Genomic DNA, 22,472 nt, shown 5'->3' with positions numbered 1-22,472 from the left:
CCTTTAATTGTCAGTAAAAATGGAATCAATTGTCAGTGAGAAAATTAATACTAACGGCAGTGATCACGAAAATACTGAATCAGAATCTAACGTATTAGATAATGAAAATGACAATACACTGCGACAGGATGAAAATGTTACAGTTGAAAACATATACAACTGAATTCAACTGCAGTGAATGGATAGAACGTTAGACCAAATGACAGTCGATGAGGTTAATTCACAATTTTCAATAGGAAATGTCTTTTTCAAAATAATTTGGATAGAAACAATGCAACGGATGTAGGAAGCTTTCCAAGCTCGATATTGAGTGAACGGAACAGACACACACATATTTAGGCTACACGCACATTAGACAATCATCATTCGCAGGTATCAACCGTTGAACAATGCTTAAGGAAATGAATACAAATTAATACTGAGTTACGTACGAACTTGAGTACAAAAATCACAAACGTATCCACTGGTCTGGGCAATTTAGATCAAAGTCTAAATAACCTCATGACGTCAGGTTGAGGAACTTGCAATGGCGCGCTGTAGTTTACAAAGCGCACGTGAAAGCTTAGCTCAAGTCGTAACAACAATTCAGACACACGATTCTGAAATGAAGCCTGCTGTCGAAAATAAAGGATGATGTACAAAAACTCAGGAAAGACGTAGGATTTCTGACTTTAGGACAACCTTTTTTCAAAATCGAGTACGAATATATTAATAAGGATGTAAAAAGATTAAATGAGAGCTGAGGCCGGTGCCTTTGACTTCGAGTCTACCGTAACTGAAATGTACGCCAAAGATTATGACAAAAGCGAAGAAGAACAGGTTGCAAACAATTAAACGCACATTCTATTGTCACCATAAGCAGAACTGCCGCCTACGAAAAGGCGTGGGACGGCGTCGCAGTCCGATGACGTAATGCCTGACCAAAAAAAAACTCAGACAAATCCCAAACTTCTCACAAGATTCCAAGAAAACACACCCTATTGTCTTTGTGAGAGCTTTTAGAAATATGTTACCTCGGCATTGGTCCGAAATGCGAAAGATTCAGTTCGTTGTTGGTTTCATACGAGGTGATGTACGGTTGTGGGCAGCCGAAGAGGCAGATCACTATCGAACATGAATTTGAACAGACCTTCCTAGAGAAATACTTGTTGCAGGGATTCAGGAAAAACTACGAATGAAAGTTTTTGACCCACAGTTCAAAAATGGTTCAAATGAACTTAGAGCTCCTTCAACCTAGCTAACCTAAGGACATCACACACATCCATGCCCGAGGCAGGATTCGAACCGTAGCGGTCGCGCGGTTCCGCACTGAAGCGCCTAGAACCGCTCGGTCACAACAGCCGGCTTGACCTACAGTCATTTAACGTAAAACAAGATCGACTGCGCCGGTATTTCGAAAGATACTTGAACAAGACGAGATACTGGAGCAGTCCGCAATGGCATGCCGGTGTTTTGAGAATACTAAAGAGTCGTTTGCAATATAACATTCGTCAGGAACTGACAACCGTGCCAACTTATTACCTAGAATACTTTTATCAAGGTCGTGGACTCGATTGACCTCATTTACGAGAGTAGTCAAAAGTCAAATGAGTGTAACAGAAACCAATCGGGTCCACCGAAAAATGTAGGGTTTAACAATCGTTGTAACGGCAACAACGACGACGACGACAATAAAGTAGAAATCAGTACGGCAATGCGAAGAGCAGTCGGCATCCATATGCGCCGCCGCGAGGGTATAACGGCAACGGAAATCGTCAAAGTAACAGTTTCCCAGAGAGAAATGAGATAAAACCTACAATTCAGGGTACAGTGGCTCGCCATCAATAAATAACCGTTATGATTGGAATAATCGGCGTCGTCCCGACGATAATAGACCAAAAAGGGTATAGGAACGGGAGTGAACACCCACGCATAAATAACAGCTATGAAAACAATTGCTACTGGGCAGCATAGACTAAAATCAATTCAATACCGCCCCAATAATGCGCACAATAGAACATGACAAAATACCCATCAATCTGTAAACACTGCAGAAGTGACTGATGTGAAAGGCAGCAGCGCTTCGGCCAAGACCTCCCGCAGACGACCGAAAACGGGAGTCGGGGCGTGGCTAAAATAAACAATTATTTCTCAAGGTATGACAAAGAAATCGATAAGCGAGATGACCTATAAGCAGGTAAGCCAAATGATATAAAAGAGATAAACGGTATGAAATACAAGCCATGGTTAATGCCACAATAGAAACAAATGATGTACATGTGATACTAGACAAAAAAATGGTTCAAATGGCTCTGAGCACTATGCGACTTAACTTCTGAGGTCAACAGTCGCCTAGAACTTAGAACTAATTAAACCTAACTAACCTAAGGACATCACACACATCCATGCCCGAGGCAGGATTCGAACCTGCAACCGTAGCGATCGCTCGGCTCCAGACTGTAGCGCCTAGAACCGCACGGCCACTCCGGCCGGCAATACTAGACACAGGAGCGGCTACGTATCATGTTTCGTACAGCTTGTTCAGTGAAATAAAAGATAAACTAAACCTACCTACTTTACCTGTACTGAATTGCTATATTTTAACAGTTACAGGAAATAGTCAAAAGGCATCAAGTTACAAACCTATATTCCAATAACATTCGCTGGAACCACAATTACTTGTGCATTCCAAGTGGTAGAAAAACTAATAGTTAACAGTCTCCTAAGAATGGTCGTTTCAGGCAATATCAAGTGAAAATTGAGCTACGCAATGGGAAATGTTATCTTTACTCAGGCGATCATGTAATTTCAGTTGATTTAACGAGAACATAGTGTTCTGTGAATAACGAGTTAGCCGATAAATTCAGTACCCATTTGATGTAACCAGACGTCTTCCACATAAATGAGTAATGTAATGAACAGACCACAGAGGAAACAAAAGTTTTACACACTACTCAAAGTGAAATAGAAGAATCAGGTACTTTATCAGCCGTACAGAATAGTTGTCGCAATATTTGCATGCTTTTGAAAAGAAGTCAGGAGTAATTAAAGAATATGTCTATCATATGAAAGTACATCCCCCCCCCCCCCACGACACTTTCTGTCGTACATCATATACAATTTCTTGGACAAAGAAAGAAGCAATAAGGGGATCGAACATATGATTAACTGGAGTGTTATGGAATCATCCCACTCGTCATATTGCAGCCCCATCCAAGCGGTAGGCAGTGTGCGACTTGTTTTGGATGCAAGGATAATTTAAAAAATCATAGTACCCGTAAGAACCAAACCAGAAAACTTAGAGGTGCAATTACACTACTGGCCATTGAAATTGCTACGACGCGACGATGACGTGCTACAGACGCGAAATTTAACCGACAGGAAGAAGATGCTGTGATATGCAAATGATTAGCTTTTCAGAGCATTCACACAAGGTTGGCGCCAGTGGCGACACCTACACGTGCTGACATGAGGAAAGTTTCCAACCGATTTCTCGTACAAAAACAGCAGTTGACCGACGTTTCCTGGTTAAACGTTGTTGTGATGCCTCGTGTAAGGAGGAGAAATGCGTACAATTACGTTTCCGACTTTGATAAAGGTCGGATTGTAGCCTATCGCGATTGCGGTTTATCGTATCGCGACATTGCTGCTCGCGTTGGTCGAGATCCAATGACTGTTAGCAGAATATGGAATCGGTGGCTTCAGGAGGGTAATACGGAACGCCGTGCTGGATCCCAACGGCCCCGTATCACTAGCAGTCGAGATGACAGGCATCCGCATGGCTGTTACGGATCGTACAGCCACGTCTCGATCCCTGAGTCAACAGATGGGGCCGTTTGCAAGACAACAACCATCTGCTCGATCAGTTCGACGACGTTTGCAGCAGCATGGACTATCAGCTCGGAGACCACGGCTGCGGTTACCCTTGACGCTGCATCACAGACAGGAGCGCGTCCGATGGTGTACTCAACGACGAACCTGGGTGCACGAATGGCAAAACGTTATTTTTTCGGATGAATCCAGGTTCTGTTTACAGCATCATGATGGTCGCATCCGTGTTTGACGACATCGCCGTGAACGCACATTGGAAGCGTGTATTCGTCATCGCCATACTGACGTATCACCCGGCTTGATGGTATGGGCTGCCATTGGTTACACCTCTCGGCTACCTCTTGTTCGCATTGACGGCACTTTGAACAGTGGACGTGACATTTCAGATGTGTTAGTACGACCCGTGGCTCTACCCTTCATTCGATCCGTGCGAAACCCTACATTTCAGCAGGATAATGCACGACCGCGTGTTGCAGGTCGTGTACGGGTCTTTCTGGATACAGAAAATGTTCGACTGCTGCCCTGGTCAGCACATTCTCTAGATCTCTCGCCAATTGAAAACGTCTGGTCAATGTTGGCCGAGCAACTGGCTCGTCACAATACGCCAGTCACTACTCTTGATGAACTGTGGTATCGTGTTGAAGCTGCATGGGCAGCTGTACCTGTACACGCCATCCAAGCTCTGTTTGACTCAATGGCCAGGCGTATTAAGGCCGTGGTGGTTGTTCTGGGTATTGATTTCTCACGATCTATTCACCCAAATTGCGTGAAAATGTAATCACATGTCAGTTCTAGTGTAATCTATTTGTCCAACGAATGCCCGTTTATCATCTGCATTTCTTCTTGGTGTAGCAATTTTCATGGCCAGTAGTATATTAAAATTCCGTGGAGTAAAATTCCTTACAACAATAGATCAAAAAGAATCGTAATGAAATATCTTGTTGCACCCAGATACGCGACAGAGTACAGCATTTGTCTGTAATGGTAAAAGTTGTCAATCACACATTTTACTATTTGGATTTACTGGGTGCAGGAATGTTTATTGTACCTTTGGATAAGGTGTTAGGCTCTGTATTATCAAGTTACAGCCTACGTCGATTATTTACTTACCGCTGCAGGTGAATGGGATGAGTATTTGCGCATATATAGAAATGTTTCGGACAAATTTTCCACTTTTGAAGTCATAGTTAAGTTAAAGAAATCAGAATTTGTCAGGAAACAGATTAAGTTATTGGGTCATTTTACCACGAGACATTCGGTCAAATTCACACAAACTACACGCTATCAGACACTTTCCTATAGCACAAACTAAAAAAAAAAAGGTAAAAGCATTCTTCCGTAAGTATGTGCCTCACCAGCTAGTAAAAAGTGACACACTGCTCAATCTTTTGAGGAAAAACCGTGCATGGCTACGAACAGAAAATTGTCAGGAGAACTTTGACGCCTTAAAACCAGCTTTGGTAAACACTGACATATCAGTACAATCTGACATGACACAAGAATTTTGCCTGGTACTGATGCGTCCTTCCAGGGTCTGGGGGCAATATTGATTCAGATTAGTCATGATTATGAAAATCAAAATGTAAATGTAATCAGTTCTGCTAGCGCTCATTCCGCAACCGAGCTTGGAGTGCAGGAGTGAGGGCATTCCGCAAATTCCAGTCTTCCTATGGGGAAATCACACCGAAGTATATTTCATTCTTACTGTCATGTAAACTACTGCACCAAAGATTAGTCAGATATGTCTTTTTCTTCAAGAGATCGATTTTGAGGTAATTTATATCAAAAGTGAACACAATGTTTTAGCATTGCCCTTCCAGACTTTCACTTAAATCAGTATACAGAATTAACAGAACAAACATCCGACTTTAGGATTTTACTCATCTACGATGGTACATATCCGCTCTGTTATGTGAAAATATCTAAAAATATGAGTCAGTTTCAAGAGGATGTTACTCAATAGGACAAGTTAAGGTAACAACTAACAAACACTGATGATGCAGACTTGAGAACGGGTTACAAGTTACACAATGGAGTTTTGTTTTGTAGTCGAACACCTCAATCTAACTGCTGTGTTTCTTTACCCGTAGCATATGTAGACAGTTTTATCACGTATATACGTAACTCATGGGGTGACTATCGTGTAGTCAAGTGCGCTCAGATAATAATGTCACACAGCTGTTTCCCTAACATTAGACGTGGAGTACAACAGCAGGCGACCAAGATATGTATAACGTGTTAAAAGTACCAAACAATTAAACAGATCGCAATTCAATGAATTACATCCTATTATACCAGTAAAATCCCTTGCTCTCGTATAAGTCGATGCCGCAGGGCCGTTCTTGACGTCAAAAGGAAGAGTGAAATATTTAATAGCCTTGTATGATGTGTTTTATAAATATCTGCAGATGTATTTCGTTAAAACTCTATGGGCTGGATCTACAATCAAGCGAATCATGATAGAATATTTTGTGAGAGAGGTTAAACCAAAAGCTATTCCGACTAACAATGCAACTATCTTCACAAGTGCCAAGTGGAAAGAATTAGCCAAGTCACATAAACAGATTGATGCATCCAAATTTCATCCCGATTCAGCCCAATAGCACGAGTAATTCGTGAATTAAACACCTATATCAGAACGTATATACCATATAGACACACGTGACTCCCTTTCAGTTAATAGCAAATAACTTGCCACACTCATCAACAGGTTTTACGCTACTCGAATTAATGTACGAGATGTGCAAAATAAATAACTGGGTTCAAACTTTACCTAAATTTTCTGAGAAAGAGATTCAGTTAGAAAAAAGGTTAGAGAAGCCTTTATAACGTTGGAAGCAAAGTCACGAGCTAGGAAAAAACAGTATGATAAAAGAATAGGTAGCACAACAACTTTTGACGCTGGACAGAAGGTGCTTACACGCACACATCCCCAGTCTACTAGACACTAAAAGTTTAACAAAACATGGCAGCTGTTGTACACAGGACGGTACATTATACAGAAAATACCACACCCGGGATGCTATTTGCCGAGCAACCCAAAAACAGGGAAAATACGTGGATTATATCCACATACACATATCAAAGGATTTATACGCTAAACAAAAGCGATCGATGCACCTCAACCACTTCTGCACCTGTTACCCAATGGAAAATACAACACTCTGTTACATGTAAACCTATAACTGCACACTTTGTATTTTCCTACCAGACTTTGCCAGTAAAAAATGTCCGTGTCTTGTCCATGTCCATTTTGCCACGTTATTATGTGACAAACTTCAAATCCAACTTCACACATAGGACCATACATAGATGCAGAACTATGTACAAGAATGAAGATGTATCAGAGTGAGAAGCTATACGCAAAAGAAATTATTTACATGGAAAGAGCTATGGTCATGCACGAAGAAGTAACTATTTACAGAAAGGTTACGATTATATTAAAGTAATAAATAATACAAATGTTAACGAGTAAGCTGTGAAGAGTAACAGGCTAATGAAAATAGTGACGATACTAATTTTTTCCCTTTCGTATTCACTTTAGTATAGAGTACTGTATAATCGTCACATCTTAATCGGTTGTAGTTTTATATAAATAGCATAGCTCTTTCGTATTGTAAGTAGCTGTAGATAGTGCAATATAAATCGCACACCACATTAGGCGACACGGTAAACAATTAGCAACTTCTACGGCGGCTTTATACAAGACGACCATCGCAGCAGAAAGAAGAGGTAAACTTTCCCACTGAGAAGAGAATCCTATTAAGGACGTTTACTATTAAATTTCCTAGAAAGTTTATTTCAGATTTGTTTGAGGGTGTCTGTTCATGGCTGGCTCTCCCAAGGCTATCAGTAGTTCTAACGGAATGTTGTCTGTTATCGGGGCTTTGTTTCGACTTAGGTCCTTCGGTACTCTGTCAGATTCTTCCCTCAGTATCATATCACCCATTTCATCTTCATCTACGTCCTCTTTCATTTCCATAATATTGTCCTCAGCTACACTTCCTTGTACTATGCAAGGTGAGTCACCTATCATTACCACTGGAAACACCTCCCAAACCACAACAAGAACTAAATAACTAATTACCGGCAGCTGTGGCCGAGCGGTTCTAGGAGCTTCAAACCGGAACCGCGCTGCTGCTACGGTCGCGGGTTCGAATCCTGCCTCGGGCATGGATGTGTGTGATGTCGTTAGGTTAGTTAGGTTTAAGTAGTTCTAAGTCTAGGGGACTGATGACCTCAGATGTTAAGTCCGATAGTGCTTAGAGCCATTTTTTTGAATAACCAATTCCTCAAACCGAAAGTGAGGAGAGGGGCTGGTGTAATTGGTTAATACAAACCACTGAGAAATGCACGCAAGTATGATTTTGAACACATACTTCTGTTTTTTTTAAAATGGAAACCTGTTATTATTTTAGCACAACTGAAAATAGAAAAAAATACTTAGTCAATGCCGTTTTTTACATTGTAAAATGTTAATTACATCCAAAGTAATTTGTAACGTAAAGTTGAAGCTTGAGTAACTCCTCAGCAGTTCAATCATGTGCATCGGAGAGGACCGAATTAATTAGGGATACAGAAAGAACAGTGATGTAACGTGGGTACAGAAGAGACATGAATAGCACGTTACGTCGACATGTTAACATTTTTGTTAGTCTTTTTCTCTGAAGAATAATGTACGGAACCGATTTGTTGGAAGAAAATGTACATTAACATGATAATATAGTTAAACTTAATATTTTTTTTTGTTTTCAATTACAGAATGTAAAAGGATGTATCCTGACATTTCAGGCCAATAAATGTTCAAAGCGATGCCCATCATTTATTGCACACATTTGTACTCTACCGCGTAATGAATGTGTTACATGACGCAGTAAATCTGGTGTGATGTTGCCACAGGCTGCCTCACTGCAATCAAAAGATGTGGCCATTTATGTCAAATATTTTGACCCTCGAAAACTCACTCATTAAAACCTATAGTCTACTTCCGTTTGACCTAGAATCGTCAAAATCGGAAAAAATGCAAGATTTCACAGTATAAGTAAAGCAAAAAATCCGAAACTTGTTAAACTGTAAGTATATCACATAAAAAAATATTTTTTTGCCGTTTCAACATACATTGCATTCATCACCAGTCAAAAGTATAACAGACGGACAGTACTGAATGCAAAAATTCTAGTCATCTTTTATCAAGTAAATAAAACGTTTTGTTAAAACTTTCCTCTCTGCATATATAAACTGAAATTTCCTGCGCGTTTCTTTACGTGTGTCTGGGCTAGTCTGGGAAACTACTGTAGAGATTTTGATACGGTCATGGAATTCCCTGCAATCACTACGTTGTCAGCATCGATTTCCATAAGAGACAAAAGTAGTAGAGATTCCCGATTTCCAGAATGGATGAAAATACACTGAAGAGCCAAAGAAAGTGGTACATCTGCCTAATATTGCGTGGGGTCCCCGTGAGCACGCAGAAGTGCCGCAACACGACGTGGCATGGACTTGACTAATGTCCGAAGCAGTGCTGGAGGGAACTGATACCACGAATCTTGCAGGGTTGCCCATAAATCCGTGAGAGTACGAGGGGGTGGAGATCATTTCTGAACAGCACGTTGCAAGGCATTCAAATAGTTCAAATGACTCTAAGCACTATGGGACTTAACATCTGAGGTCATCAGTCCCCTAGAACTTAGAACTACTTAAACCCAACTAACCTAAGGACATCACACACGTCCATGCCCGAGGCAGGATTCGAACCTGAGACCGTAGTAGCAGCGCGGTTCGGAACTGAAGCGCCTAGAACCGCTCTGCCACAGCGGCCGACTGCAAGGCATTCCAGATATGCTCAATAATATTCATGTCTAGGGAGTTTGGTGCCCAGCGGAAGTGTTTAAACTCAGGAGAGTGTTCCTGGAGACACTCCGTAGCAATTCTGGACGTGTGGGGTGTCGCATTGTCCTGCTGGAACTGACCAAGTCCGTCGGAATGCTCAATGGACATGAACCGATACTTGTGACGATACAGGGTGCTTACGTACGTGTCACCTGTCAGAGCTGCAGCTAGACTTATCAGGGGTCCCATATCAATCTAACAGCACACGCCCCACACCATTACAGAACCTCTACCAGCTTGAACAGACCCCTGCTGATATATGCTGGGCCCATGGATTGGTGAGGTTGTCTCCATACCCGTACACGTTCACCTCTCGATAAAATTTGAAGCGAGACTCGTCGGACCAGGCAACATGGTTCCAGACATCAACATTCCAATGTCGGTGTTGACGGGCCCAGGTGAGGTGTAAGGCCTTGTGTCGTGCTGTCATCAAGTGTATACGAGTGGGCCTTCGGCTCCGAAAGCCCATATCGATGATTTTTCTTTGAATGGTTCGCAGCTGACACTTTTTGATGGCCCAGCATTGAAATCTGCAGCAATTTGCGGAAGGGCTGCACTTCTGTCACGTTGAACGATTCTCTGCAGCCGTCGTTGTTCCCGTTCTTGCAGGATCTTTTACCAGCCTCAGCGATATCGGAGATTTGATGTTTTAGCAGATGCCCGATATTCACGGTACTCTCGTGACATGGTGGTACTGGAGAATCCCCACTTTATCGTTTCCTCGGAGATGCTGTGTCCCATGGATCGTGCTCCGACTATAACACAACGTTCAAATTCACATAAATCTTGATAATCTGCCATTGTAGCAGCAGTAACCGATCTGACAACTGCGCCAGATACTTGCTGTCTTATTAGGGGCCGTATTCGGGCAGTTTACATATTCTGTGTTTGAATACGCATGCCTGTACCAGTTTCTTTGGCGCCTCATTTTATATATATATATATATATATATATATATATATATATATATATATATATATATATATATTAGTGTATGAATCCTAGTCGCACTTGGCCAACTTTTATCCCGGTGTGACTCAGTACAATCATCTCCTTCTTCAACGCCCCCTTACCAATTTTAAATCTTCCTGACTTTTTTTTAATCGTTTCACCCCTTCATACGTACTACTAAGATTTATAAGTATCTATACACCGGTCAATAATACCATGATTTCGAAAATTCTTTATGATGACTTGTTAATCAATGTTAAATTCGCCAAAATCTTACAATCACACACTTCTCGCTCTGGACTTGTTATTTTATTACGTACAAAACAGTTCTCACCAAGCCTAGTCACAATTAAGATACAACGCAATAGTTAAAGAAAGTGTTTCTGCACTTGATGGAATTATTAGTTTCGCCTGCTAATTAGATGCTTTTTGCACTTCGTGATGCCGCTGCCTCTCGGAGTTGAGCTCTCTCAGTAAGGTCACCTCTATTTCTGCTCTGCGGTTGCAGGCACCTGGACGGACCTCATCGCTACGCATAAACTACAGTGTTAGACAATTTTCTAATAAACTTTATTCTAGTTTTTCTTCAACTATCTCCTTCTCGAGCTGGAAACATGTTATCTCTTTATCCGACAACGAAATACCACAAACGCCCTATTATTAACCCACAACGGATAAGATTAACATATGGAGTGTTTTGGAAATTTGTGGTAAGGTCGTATGGGACCAAACTGCTGCGGTCATCGGTCCCTAAGCTCACAACCTACTTAATGTAACGTAAACTAACTTACGCTAAGGACGACACACACACCCATGCCCGAGGGAGGACTCGAACCCCCGACGGGGGGAGCCGCGCGGACCGTGACATGACATCTTAGACCGTGCCGCTACCCAGCGCGGCTATGTCGAGTGTGTGCGGGTTGACTTCCAGAACACAGTGCAAAAAGCAGGTCTGTGTTATCACCCATTCACGCACCCCTGTTAGTCCTCTGCTTACTGTGCATCTTACGTCGCAGGGCCGGTTTTGCGTATTTCACCCATTGGTTATAATCCAAGTGAATCTACTCACGGACTTCCACTGTGGCCTGTAATTATCTTGCGGCAGCCGAACTTGGTAGATATGCTAATGCTTTAATTCGGAACCGCTTTACGGTGGAAAAACATAGTTCCAATTTTGGCTAGCAGGTGCAAATCTGGCGCTTTGAATGTCAGAAAGACGTATAGAACTGTTTCTGTATGTACTGGATTAGGAATTGGACTTGGACAGTAGAGTTCAAATAAGTGAGAAAGGCATAATAATGATTTTATTACGTATCGCTGCTAAAACAATTTGTTCGATATGAGCACTGGAGACGTGGACGAGATCCGTAAAACAGTTGGTCGCAGCAGTTCCGGTCTGAGCAACGTGTTCACCTGCGCGGTCTTCAGATCAGACAAACACAGAACGTGTGACTGGTAAAGACGTTCGTTTAGATATCCCCAGGGTCAAAAATCCCACGGGTTCAGATGTGACACTGCAGGCCATCCATCTTGAAAACTTCTGAGGTAACACGTGGAAGGTTGCATTAAGCACTCTGTCTTCAGGCCACTAGTGGCACATTGTCACCATCCGACCGCCGTGTCATCCTCAGCTGAGGACCCTTTTCGGTCCCTGACACAATTACCGTGTCATCGGAAACCTCAAAGTTTTTGTTTCTTCTCCCTGGACTTTCACTCCTACCCCAAATTCTTTTTTGTTTCCTGTACTGCTTGCTGAATATGCAGATTGAATAACATCGGGGGCAGGCTACAACCTGTCTCACTCCCTTCTCAGTCATTGCTTCCCTTTCCTACCCCTCGACTCTTATAATTTCTATCTGGTTTCCGTACAAACTGTAAATAGACCTTCGCTCCCTATATTTTACCCGTGCCACCTTTAGAATTTGAAGAGAGTATTCGAGTCAACACTGCCAAAAGCCTTCCCTAAGTCTGCAAATGTTGTAAGTGTCGGTTTCCCTTTCCTTAACCTATCCTATAAGCACTCCGTCTTCAGCACACGAGTGGCCTACCGGAACCATGCGACCGCCGTGTCACCCTCAGCTGAGGATGCGGATAGGTGGGGCGTGTGGTCAGTACACCGCACTCCCAGTCGTTATGATGGTTTTCTTTGACCGGAGCCGCTACTATTCGGTCGAGTAGCTACTGAGGTGGCATCACGAGGCTGAGCGCACCCCGAAAAATGGCAACAGCGCATGGTGGCCCGGATGGTCACCCATCCAAGCGCCGGCCACGCCCGACAGCGCTTAACTTCGGTGATCTGACGGGAACCGGTGTATCCACTGCGGCAAGGCCGTTGCCCGAAGGTTGCATTAAGCAGGTCTTCTACTGGGCGATCGACACGAGATGTTACCCGACTTTCCATGAAAACAGTAGTTTACACAAGTGCACTCTTCCAAAGCAGGAATCACGTGCTGTACAAGGAGACCTCGATAACGTGCAGGTGTCACGATGCAGCTGACAAGCCGCCTGGGTGGATTCCCTTCAAAGAAGAACGGACCGAGAAGAAGGGCGCTTGTGAACGTACACCACACAGACATCTGAGTGCACAACGCACGGTCTAACAGCATCCAAAACTCGCCACTTCTATGTGTTCACTGCACCTGTAGTGCAAAATGTGCCTCGTCACTCGACAGAATATTATCCGGCCACATGTCATCAACTTCGATTCGTGCCAGAAATCGAGGAGTGAATTTAGAACGTTGCTACTGATGGTGAGGTTTCAGTTGCTGCAGCATCTGGAGCTTGTAAAGATACGTGAGTAAAATAGGCCGCAAAACTTTCCGTACTGTTGACCCCGTTGGACGGACAATGCTCGTGACACTGCACGAGCGCTAGGTAGCACTGCCCGGGGCTCGTGCTGCGGGGTCGGTTAGCGAGCTCGTCAGTAGCGTCCAGCCGGACAGGACGTTTTCCTTCTAGGTGCCACACCAAGCGCACCCATGTTTTCCAATTCCACTATCAACTTCTTTAATCCATTTAATGACATCCAGTCGCTCTTCAGACCTTTCAGTCGGCGATACTCTCTCAATGCAGCACTGTAATTGCTGCCGTTCACATGAAACACACTAACAGCGCACGGTCTCTATTCTCGATAGCCATACTGTTCACTCACGTGAACAAATGAGAGCGTGGGCATTGTGGCGTCATACGTACAGGGTGTTTCAAAAATGACCGGTGTATTTGAAATGGCAATAAAAACTAAACGAGCAGCGATAGAAATACACCGTTTGTTGCAATATGCTTGGGACAACAGTACATTTTCAGGCGGACAAACTTTCGAAATTACAGTAGTTACAATTTTCAACAACAGATGGCGCTGTAAGTGATGTGAAAGATATAGAAGACAACGCAGTCTGTGGGTGCGCCATTCTGTACGTCGTCTTTCTGCTGTAAGCGTGTGCTGTTCACAACGTGCAAGTGTGCTGTAGACAACATGGTTTATTCCTTAGAACAGAGGATTTTTCTGGTGTTGGAATTCCACCTCCTAGAACACAGTGTTGTTGCAACAAGACAAAGTTTTCAACGGAGGTTTAATGTAACCAAAGGACCGAAAAGCGATACAATAAAGGATCTGTTTGAAAAATTTCAACGGACTGGGAACGTGACGGATGAACGTGCTGGAAAGGTAGGGCGGCCGCGTACGGCAACCACAGAGGGCAACGCGCAGCTAGTGCAGCAGGTGATCCAACAGCAGCCTCGGGTTTCCGTTCGCCGTGTTGCAGCTGCGGTCCAAATGACGCCAACGTCCACGTATCGTCTCATGCGCCAGAGTTTACACCTCTATCCATACAAAATTGAAACGCGGCAACCCCTCAGCGCCGCTACCATTGCTGCACGAGAGACATTCGCTAACGATATAGTGCACAGGATTGATGACGGCGATATGCATGTGGGCAGCATTTGGTTTACTGACGAAGCTTATTTTTACCTGGACGGCTTCGTCAATAAACAGAACTGGCGCATATGGGGAACCGAAAAGCCCCATGTTGCAGTCCCATCGTCCCTGCATCCTCAAAAAGTACTGGTCGGGGCCGCCATTTCTTCCAAAGGAATCATTGGCCCATTTTTCAGATCCGAAACGATTACTGCATCACGCTATCTGGACAGTCTTCGTGAATTTGTGGCGGTACAAACTGCCTTAGACGACACTGCGAACACTTCCTGGTTTATGCAAGATGGTGCCCGGCCACATCGCACGGCCGACGTCTTTAATTTCCTGAATGAATATTTCGATGATCGTGTGATTGCTTTGGGCTATCCGAAACATACAGGAGGCGGCGTGGATTGGCCTCCCTATTCGCCAGACATGAACCCCTGTGACTTCTTTCTGTGGGGACACTTGAAAGACCAGGTGTACCGCCAGAATCCAGAAACAATTGAACAGCTGAAGCAGTACATCTCATCTGCATGTGAAGCCATTCCGCCAGACACGTTGTCAAAGGTTTCGGGTAATTTCATTCAGAGACTACGCCATATTATTGCTACGCATGGTGGATATGTGGAAAATATCGTACTATAGAGTTTCCCAGACCGCAGCGCCATCTGTTGTTGAAAATTGTAACTACTGTAATTTCGAAAGTTTGTCTGCCTGAAAATGTACTGTTGTCCCAAGCATATTGCATCAAACGGTGTATTTCTATCGCTGCTCGTTTAGTTTTTATTGCCGTTTCAAATATACCGGTCATTTTTGAAACACCCTGTATAAACAGTGTACAGTGCCAGATTTGCAACTGGTGGCCAAAAGTGGAACACATTTTTTTTGGCGTAAATCAATTCCGCATTAACGCATTAGCGTAGCTATCAAGTTTCTCTCCTAAACTACAATTACACTGAGACGTCCATCAGTAATTGTACTTTAATTGTAACCACCTGGTTTCTCTCTCTCTCTCTCTCTCTCTCTATATATATATATATATATATATATATATATATATATATATATATATATATAGGGTGAGTCGCGTAAGACGTAACACCCCCATTAGTCTGGGGGCGATTGCACGTATTTACAAGCTGTGTTCGTCCAATCATAGCCGACTATGGGGCACAAACTTTGGTACATGCAGAATAATCAGAAAAAAATTCAAATGGCTCTGAGCACTATGGGACTCAACAACTGAGGTCATCAGTCCCCTAGAACTTAGAGCTACTTAAACCTAACTAACCTAAGGACATCACACATATCCATGCCCGAGGCAGGATTCGAACCTGCGATCGTAGCGGTCGCGCGGTTCCAGACTGTAGCGCCTAGAATCGCTTGGCCACTTCGGCTGGCCAATAATCACAACATTTATATTGATTGAGATAATGAGGCTAGTACATCTTTTTTAAATGGGACGCTATACTTTTTTTACCATCATTCGAACGCTCTGGAAAGGACGCGTATAGTGCTGTAACGCATGTTGCTATTGTGATTCAAACTTCGCTTAAAAGACGCTGGGAAATATTGTACGATTGAAGGTCGAGGCGATCGGAAGCGGCTGCAGATTGTAAACACGCCTCTCGCGACCCGCGGGCCGAGATGCCGTGCTCTATGCAGCAAAAATGGCTTTGAGCACTATGGGACTTAACATCTATGGTCATCAGTCCCCTAGAACTTAGAACTACTTAAACCTAACTAACCTAAGGACACCACACACATCCATGCCCGAGGCAGGATTCGAACCTGCGACCGTAGCAGTCGCGCGGCTCCGGACTGAGCGCCTAGAACCGCTAGACCACCGCGGCCGGCTTCTATGCAGCATGCACGGCCTACGCTGCGTAGGTAAATCCTCATGCGCCCTCTTTTAAGCAAAGTTTGAATCACAATAGCAACATGCGTTACGTCACTATACGCGTCTTTTCCAGAACGTTCGAATGATCGTAAAAAAAGTATAGCATCCTATTTAAAAACATGTACTTGCCTCATTATCTCGGACAATATAAACGTTGTGATTATTGTGCATTCCGGCCGGAGTGGCCGTGCGGTTCTAGGCGCTACAGTCTGGAGCCGAGCGACCGCTCCGGTCACAGGTTCGAATCCTGCCTCGGGCATGGATGTGTGTGATGTCCTTAGGTTAGTTAGGTTTAATTAGTTCTAAGTTCTAGGCGACTGATGACCTCAGAAGTTAAGTCGCATAGTGCTCAGAGCCATTTGAACCAGCCATTATTGTGCATGTACCAACGTATGTGCCCCATAGTCCGCTATGATTCGCAGAAAACCACATGCCGATACGTGCAATCGCCCCCGGAATAAAGGGGGTGTTACGTCTTACTCGACTCACCCTTTATATACTTCCGTTCATGAATAATTGATCTGCGAAGTGCCTATTATGGCAAGTCTCATTTTGAGCACCGTGTATAAAAGCTAATAAATTCACGGCAGGTTATTTAACATGTACGTTTTTCAGTGGATGGGAGGTGGATGTTTCAGCTCGCAAGCTTCTGGAATCGTATCTGGGAACGGTCTGCAAAGGGTGATGATTCCAAGAGTGTGAGAACCGGCGAGAATTCTGACGAACGCCTCCGTTTTCGCACGCCCCCTTGCATCGACCGCTGGGGGAGGTTTCATTCTCTGGAAGGGTGCAGCCGAAATTCCCAGGGACGCCGTGCAGCTACATACAGTGGATGCTGGCGGCAGGTATGCGGCGGAAGGAAGTGGCAGACATCTGCTCGCCCCAGGCCGTGGGAAACCTGCCAGGTACGGCAGCACACGTCAGAGGCGTGCGTGAGAATACGATTTATGGCGCCGCCTCCTCCCTGGCCTGTTTGTTTTTGTTCCTTCCTGTCCCATAGACGGCCGAGCAATGGAAGACTGGAGTACGTTCCTGTTGACTCACTACGTTGCAAAACCTAACTGAAATACATTAGCATGTCCCACTACAGAACTAGACTTACACGCCATTTTTCTCAGTTTCCTTACTTGCTCATTGTTTCTGCTTCTTCGCGCTCAATAGAGTACCGAGTATAGCAGGCCGGAGTGGCCGTGCAGTTCTAGGCGCTACAGTCTGGAGCCGAGCGACCGCTACGGTCGCAGGTTCGAATCCTGCCTCGGGCATGGATATGTGTGATGTCCTTAGGTTAGTTAGGTTTAATTAGTTCTAAGTTCTAGGGGACTGATGACCTCAGAAGTTAAGTCTCATAGTGCTCAGACCCATTTGAACTATTTGAAGAGTACCGAGCAACAGAAGACCGGAACACGTTACTACTATTCTCATTACTCTACGAAGCGTAACTGAATTACACTACCAAGTCACAATTCGCTATCATATTTGCACGAAGAGTTTCTTTTTATTTTTCATGTCGCATCGACGTTATTATTAGCTCATTACGTTACAAAGCACAGCTGAACTACTTTAGCATGTGACACTTGCAACACGATTTTATCACTATCTTCCCTTGTATTTTTCTTTTCTTAAAATTAATTTTCAATAAAAGCTACAGAAGCGTTAAATACATTTTTGATACACCATGCTACGTACCACAGTTTAACTACAACAGTATGTGACACTACACCTTTAGATTTGCATGACGATTTTTTTTTTACATTCTTTCCTTTTCTTCAGTATTATTATTAACCCCATTACGCTACGAAGCATTACTGAATTACAATATCCGGTCACATTACATCATTACATTTTCATGACGATTGACCTTCGTTCTTTCTTTGTTCTTTTCTATTTCTTGTTTTACGCTAAAGAGCAAAAGAAACTGGTACACCTGCCTAACATCGTGTAGGGCTCCCGCGAGAACGCAAAAGTGCCGCAACATGACGACGCATGGACTCGACTGTTGTCCATAAATCCGTAAGAGTATGAGGGACAAAGATCCCTTATCATTTAGCTACAATATAGCAGGTCAGCAACTGGAAGCAGTTAATTCCATAAATTACCTGGGAGTAGGCATTAGGAGTGATTTAAAATGGAATGATCATATAAAGTTGATCGTCGGTAAAGCAGATGCCAGACAGAGATTCATTGGAAGAATCCTAAGGAAATGCAATCCGAAAACAAAAGAAAGTAGTTTACAGTACGCTTGTTCGCCCACTGCTTGAACACTGCTCAGCAGTGTGGGGTCCGTACCAGATAGGGTTGATAGAAGAGATAGAGAAGATCCAACGGAGAGCAGCGCGCTTCGTTACAGGATCATTTAGTAATCGCGAAAGCGTTACGGAGATGATAGATAAACTCCAGTGGAAGACTCTGCAGGAGAGACGCTCAGTAGCTCGGTACGGGCTTTTGTTGAAGTTTCGAGAACATACCTTCACCGAGGAGTCAAGCAGTATATTGCTCCCTCCTACGTATATCTCGCGAAGAGACGATGAGGATAAAATCATAGAGATTAGAGCCCACACAGAGGCATACCCACAATCCTTCTTTCCACGAACAATACGAGACTGGAATAGAAGGGAGAACCGATAGCGGTAGTCAAGGTACCCTCCGCCACACACCGTCAGGTGGCTTGCGGAGTATGGACGTAGATGTAGATGTAGATGTAGAGTGGAGATCTCTTCTGAACAGCACGTTGCAAGGTATCCCTGATATGCTCAATAATATTCATGGCTGGGGATTTGGTGGCCAGCAGAAGCGTTTAAACTCCCAAGAGTGTTCCTGGAGCCACTTCGTAGCAATCCTGCACGTGTGGGGCGTCGCATTGTCCTGCTAGAATTGCCCAAGTCCGTCGGAATGCACAATGGACATGAATCGATGCAGGTGATCAGACAGCGTGCTTACTTACTCGTGCATAATCACTCAAGCTGCACACGCCCCACACCATTACAAGGCCTCCATCAGCTTGAACAGTCCACTGCTGACATGCAGGTTTCATGGATTCGTGAGCTTGTCTCCATATCCGTATACGTCCATCCACTCGATACAATTTGAAGCGAGACTCGTCCGACCAGGCAACATATTTGCAGTCATCAGCAGTCCTATGCCTGTGTTGACCACCCAGGCCAGGTATAAAACTTAGTATCGTGCAGGCATCAGGGGTACTCGAGTGGGCCTTCGGATCCGAAAGCCCATACCGATGGTTTGCACGCTGATACTTGCTGATGGCCCAGCATTGAAATCTGCAGCAATTTGCGGAAGGGTTGCACTTCTGTCACGCTGAACGATTCTCTTCAGTCACCGTTGGTCCCGTTCTTGCAGGATCTTTTTCGGGCCACAGCGATATCAGAGATTTGATGTTTCACCGGATTCGTTATATTCATGGTACACTCGTGAAATGGTCATGCGGGAAAATTCCCAATTCATCGCTACCTCGGAGATACTGTGTCCTCTTGCTCGTGCGCCGACTATAACATCAAGTTCAAATTCACTTAAATCTTGATAACCTGCCACTGTAGCAGCAGTAACCGATCTAGCTGCGCCAGACACTTGTTTTCTTATATATGCATTGCCGACCGTCAGCGCCGTATTCTGCCTATTTACATATCTCTGTATTTGAATACGCATGCCTATACCATTTTATTTGGCGCTTCAGTATAATATTATTGAGGCAAAATGTATAAATTCAAAACTTTTTAAAGTGCTCTGTGAGGAAATGGGTGCTAAACATACACAATCGCTCTTTTTTAGTAATAATTGATGGCTTTCAAGGGGTAAAGTTATAAAAAGAATGTTTGCACTGAGGAATGAGGTATTCGTTTCATAAAGGAGAAAAGTCACTCTCTGGCAGACTGTTTCAACAGCGGAGAATTTCTGTTGAAAATGGCTATCCTCATTCACGCTTTTGAGAAACTAAATGTTCTTAACATTACAAGTTAATCAGGCAACCGTACTATCTTGGAATGAAAAAAAGCGAAAGGCATTTATAAAGAAATTAGAGCTATGGAAAAACCCAATGGAAAGTGGCGTGCCGTATGTGATCCCTTCTCCGGTGGCTCTATTAGAGGTCATAGATAATTCGATACTTCCGATAACTATAAGGGTCCATCGTCTTCGTCATCTTGCAACACTTAAAGTTCACTTCGAAAAGTATTTTGATAAATTTCATTGTATTAAAAAATCATTCAAAAACGCTTCTGAACCATCATGCCTAAATATGAAAAAGAAAGAACAACGTAGTGATCTCACCTGCGATACTTCACTGAATAGTAAATTAAATGACGTCCCTTTGTTGGAGTTTTGCATACATATTAGCGAGGAATTACAGACGCTGAGACAAAATGCAATGAAGATAGTAATTTCTTTTTCATTAACATACTTGTGCGAGACTGGCTTTTGAGCATTGGCAGGTACGAAGGAGAACTACTGTTCAAAGCTAAATCTAAGCAAAGAACTTCGCGACGCTGTTTCTGCTATTACGTCACGTCTTGAGAAACTTTCTTCTCAAAAGAAAGCTCATTCACCACACTGAACTCCATAGTTTAAATTTTTATTGTTGTTGTAAACCTTGTTTGCTGAATTATAAATAGTGTTGATTTCAAAGTTTCTGAATAAATGCAAATGAGATAAACAATTTCTTCCGTATTTTCGTTACGATAATTCGTGTAGTTTTAGCTCGTGTTGCCTAAAATCCTCGTAAACTGAATTTGATATAACAGAGATAAAGGTAAAGAAAATAAAAAATTAATATTTTTATTAATAAGATAAGCTAGGGGGGGGGGGGGGCTAACACTATTTTTCATCGTGAAGGGGGACCCAAAGGAACAAAGTTTCAGAACAACCGTGAGAGAGCATCGGTCAATTATTAATTCACCATACTTCGAAGCACTACTTCATTAGATTAGCAGGTCACACTACACCATTAGATTTGCGTGTCAGTTTTCTTAGATTCTTTCCTCGTTTCTTTGTTTCTGTTTTTCGCATGTAGATGGAGTACCGAGTAACGGCAGCCTATAATACGTTATGATTGCACTAGATTTATGTGGTATTTTTCTCAGTTTCTTTACTTGCTATGTTCATTTTTCTTCGCGCTCGATAGAATACCGAACAGCAGAAGACTGGAATACGTTACTACTAATCTCATTACTCTACGAAGCGTAACTGAATTACAATATCAGGTCACACTACGCCATTATATTAGCTTAGTTTTCCCCCTTTTTTCGTGTCCGATAGAGTACCTAGCAACAAAAGACTACATTGACTTATTATTAACCTCAGTATGCTGCGAAGCGCAACTGAATTTGAACGGCACCTGATATTATACATTTCCATGAAGGTTTATTCAGTTTCTTTTCACGTATTTTGTGCCTTTTTTTTCAAGTCTCATGGAGTCCTAAGCAACGAAAGACTAGAATACGTTAAAATTAACCTCACTAGCTTACAAAGTTAGCAATTTACATTGCAGCAATAGATTTGCATGAATATTTTCCTAGTTAACAGATCGTGTCAGGGACGAGGGCGGTGTATATGTTTTTTGTTTTTATTGGTGTTGGGGATGGGGTCAAAACGGCACTTTTTTCGAAAAAAAACCTCATTCCCATGGTTTCCATACCTCCTGCTTTACACGTCGGATGCCTCTTTGCTAATTATTGTTACGAATAGCGGTCAATCACTGAGAACCAGTCGTGAACTGTAAAGAGCGGTAAACTCGATTGTAGGCACTTCACAGACGATTACTATTATTATTTTTTTAGATGGCGCCACCGAAGGCAATGCAGTAAGCATTTGTTGGTTATGAAACATTAGGCATTTACAAACATGTGCCTGATCATATTGCTTTATCATCATCATCATCATCATCATCATCAGGAACTAATGGCAACGCCATTTCTACCGTGTGGCTGTAGTTGGTGCAGTTCATTCCAATGATAACTCTTTGTAATATGGATTGCCACCTGACATTTTCTCAGGATTTT

The 22,472-nt window shown here is 43.2% G+C and overlaps 1 pseudogene; it reads right to left on the bottom strand.

Moving 5' to 3' along the window:
* Positions 1-12,870: 12,870 nt before the first annotated feature.
* LOC126200047 (5S ribosomal RNA) lies at positions 12,871-12,988 on the bottom strand (annotated as a pseudogene).
* Positions 12,989-22,472: the final 9,484 nt, after the last annotated feature.

Source organism: Schistocerca nitens, chromosome 8 (assembly GCF_023898315.1).
Source record: "Schistocerca nitens isolate TAMUIC-IGC-003100 chromosome 8, iqSchNite1.1, whole genome shotgun sequence".
Lineage (NCBI taxonomy): Eukaryota > Metazoa > Arthropoda > Insecta > Orthoptera > Acrididae > Schistocerca > Schistocerca nitens.
Note: the sequence above shows the minus strand (reverse complement) of the source record. Positions and strands in the feature narration are given on the sequence as shown.